Genomic DNA, 3,638 nt, shown 5'->3' on the forward strand with positions numbered 1-3,638 from the left:
GTTCACCTCTTTGAACGCAACATGGTTTTTGGTAAAGATAAATTCAAATTTAACATGATATTTCAAACAGGAAATTTGGCTGAGCACATCGATCCCCAAACATCAACTGTAACTGTAAAGCAACAGAATACCAACCACATCAGTAAATCTATTGCACTTGGTGAAGAAAGTAAATTCCTCCTTTGTCTCCTTGCTCCAGAAGGCAATGTGTCTCGTTGGCTGTGCAAGCTCTTCTCACTCAATCCCGAGTCTCTATGTTCAGACATAGTACATCCATCACTGTGTCCTTCCAGGATTTGGAAGTCTGATAAAACACCATTCCAGTAGCTACATCTCCAGATTTGGAGTCTATAAATGAATTTAAGATGTGATCTAATCACAGTCAACAACTTGATCATACTGACTTCCACATTTCATGAATATGTTCATCACAAAAGAGCAGGATGAGGTCTCTCTGACCAGTGCTAACACTGTGTGATCAATCTAGTATTACCAGGATGCACGTTCTAGGTGACAGGAATATATAGACATGATGAAAATGAACACCAATGTCATTGCACATGGTGTCTGGGTGAGCAATAAAAACACTGTGATACGGGATGAAAATTCTTTACCTTTTGCTTCCTCTCAGCCCTTTTTTTAGAGTCTGATGTAGCAGTGATATCAATCGACATACATGGGAAAAGCTGGGAGTAGCTGGCATTTGATCCAGGATTTTACAAACATAGCATGCAACCTCAACGGTACGTTCTTCATACATCAAAATAAAAAGATGTTTCAGAAGCTCTTTATACTTTGGTCTTTTGGATTCATCCTTCGTAAGGCACAAGTTGACAAAGTTGATGAAACTTGGGGAGAATTCCCTTTCCTCAGAATTACTCAGCTGTGGAGGATCTCCTTTCACGACTTGTGTTAGTTGATCAAATATACTATTCCACTTTGGATAAGGAAATTGGCCCATGGCCAACTCACACAATGTGATCCCCAAACTCCAGACATCAGAGCGGACATCATATGCTTGTCATGATGCACTTGGGTCTATTCTTTCGGGTGCCATGTATGGCCTACAGCCAGCATCTTTTGTCTTGGCAATAGAGTCCACAAGCTGTCCACTGATGCCAAAGTCATAGAGTTTAATATTTTCACTTCTGTCCAGAAGAATTTTGGAAGGTTTGATGTCTCTGTGAATAATTTTCAAGTTTTCTTTTAAGAGATTTAGTGCTTTCACAGCTGCTAAAGTGATTTTGCCTACAATTTCTTCTGGAATAACATCATCTAATACACTATACACATATTTGTAAAACTTATCAAACGAGATAGACATGAGTTCCATACAGGTCCAACAGTCACCCTCTCTGAAGAATGCATCATAAAACTGAACAATGTAAGGGCAATCACTACTCCACATTACTTCATCCAAATCCGTAAGAGGTTGTTTTTGTTCTTTTTCATTCACTGTTGACCGAATTCTTTTAACTGCCATTATTTGCCCACTTGGTTTGTGAACCATTTTGTTGACAGAACCATAAGCTCCTCATCCAATTTCTCCAAGGTCTTTCAAGTCCTCTGCAGTGAAATCCCAGTGTTGTTAAGGGGAGATCTTCAGTTTTCCTGATGACTTAATGCTATGTGATCTCAGTCTCTCTATCTGTGGGTTTTGAACTCCTGTAGGATTGGGATTCAGAGTAAACCTTGCTGTAGATTTGAAAGGTGGATTTGCAAAATTCAACTTCAGTGCTTTGCGTTTACCCTGCATGCTGCTGATGGCTGGGTGGCCTGGCTCCAGGGATCCTACATGCCCCGGGGTGCCACTGCCTTGCTGCACCTGGAGCCGCAGCCGCCGCTCAGGCTCGGAGCTGCCATTGTTGGGAGTGAGGAGCCTAGCGATGCCGTGGCGGCTGCAATGCAGCTCTGGCACAATAAATTTCTAAGCAGGAAAGCATTCAAGATGTAGCCTGGTTGCTTATAACAGCATATTATCAGATATAGGAGTAAATAAATGATGAAGTTAGTACTTATATTTAAAAGGAAAGTAGAGCATAAGTTCAGAAAATGTGCATCTTAACCCTGTGGTAAAGAAAGAATCCAAGCAGGCTGTAGAGCAATCACTTGCTAGAGAGATTAGCATTACTAAAAGGGAGCCAAGTGCTAATATCCAAGACAATGAGGGAAAAAAAAGACTAGGAGGCATTTCAGAAGTCTTTGGGGCAGCCCAGAGGTCTACCAGGAAATAATGGTTTCAGGGGCCAAGCCCTGGGCTGTGCTATCCTACACAGCCTCGGGACACTGCTCTTCATATCCTGGCTGCTCTGGCTCCAGCCTTGGCTCAAAGGAGTCCAGGACACTGCTTCAGACGGCACATGCTGTAAACCAGCAGCTTCCATGTGGTGTTAAGCCTGTGGGCACAAAGAATGCAAGAGTAAAGGAGGCTCGGCAACTTCCACCTAAAATTTCAAAGGTTGTATGAGAAAGCATGGGTGCCCAGGCAGAAACTTGCCACAGAAATGGAGGTACAACAGAGTGCCTCTACTAGGGCAGTGCTGAGGGGAAATGTGACATTGCAGTTCCAACACAGACTCCCCACCAGGTCACTGCCTAATGGAGCTGTGAGAGGGGGCTGCCATCCTCTAGACCCAAGAATAACAGAGGTAAGGGCAGCTTGCACCCTCAGCCTGAAAAAGTCATAAGCACTGGACTCCAACCCATCAGGGCAGCCATGTTGGCTGGATTCAGCAATTCCATAGAAGCAGAGCTACCCATGGCTTTGGAAGTCCTCTCCTCACACCAGTGTGCCCTGGAGGCAGGACATCGAGTCGAGTGAGATTATTTTGGAGCTTTAAGAGTTAATGAGTATCCTGTTGGGTTTAAGACTTGTGTGAGGCCTATTAGCCCTTTCTTTTGGCTGAATTCTCTCTTTTGGAATGGGGATGTTTACCCAATGCCAGTACCACCATTATATCTTGGGAGTAAATAACTTGATTTTGATTATACAGGTTCATAGATGGAAGGAACTTGAGTCTCAGATGAGGCTTTGGAAATTGGACTTGGGAACTTTTGAGTTGGGGCTGAAACAAGTTAAGACTTGGGGGGACAACTGAGAAGGGATCATTGTCAGGCCTTTGAGCCCAAGCTAAGCCATCATATTGCCTGTGACCTGCATGTATACATGCAGATGGCCTGAAGTAACTGAAGAATCACAAAAGAAGTGAAAATGGCCTGTTCCCGCCTTAATTGATGACATTACCTTGTAAAATTCCTTCTCCTGGCTCATCCTGGCTCAAAAGCTCTCCCACTGAGCACCTTGTGACCCCCATCCCTGCCTGCCAGAGAACAACCCCTTTTGACTGTAATTTTCCTTTTTTTTTTTTTTGAGATGGAGTCTCTCTCTGTCGCCCAGGCTGGAGTGCAGTGGCGCGACTTGGCTCACTGCAACCTCCACCTCCCGGGTTCACATCATTCTCCTGCCTCAGCCTCCCAAGCAACTGGGACTATAGGTGCCTGCCACCATGCCTGGCTAATTTTTGTGTGTGTGTGTGTATTTTTAGTAGAGACGGGGTTTCACTATGTTGGTCAGGCTGGTCTCGAACTCCTGACCTCTTGATCTGCCCACCTCAGCCTCCCAAAGTGCTGGGATTATA

General features: G+C 44.3%; 1 pseudogene; it reads right to left on the reverse strand.

Annotated features, from left to right (window-relative positions):
- Positions 1-663: 663 nt before the first annotated feature.
- LOC100439703 (dual specificity mitogen-activated protein kinase kinase 4-like) lies at positions 664-1,863 on the reverse strand (annotated as a pseudogene).
- Between the last annotated feature and the right edge of the window lie 1,775 nt (positions 1,864-3,638).

Source organism: Pongo abelii, chromosome X, assembly GCF_028885655.2.
Source record: "Pongo abelii isolate AG06213 chromosome X, NHGRI_mPonAbe1-v2.0_pri, whole genome shotgun sequence".
In the NCBI taxonomy this organism is placed as follows: Eukaryota; Metazoa; Chordata; class Mammalia; order Primates; family Hominidae; genus Pongo; species Pongo abelii.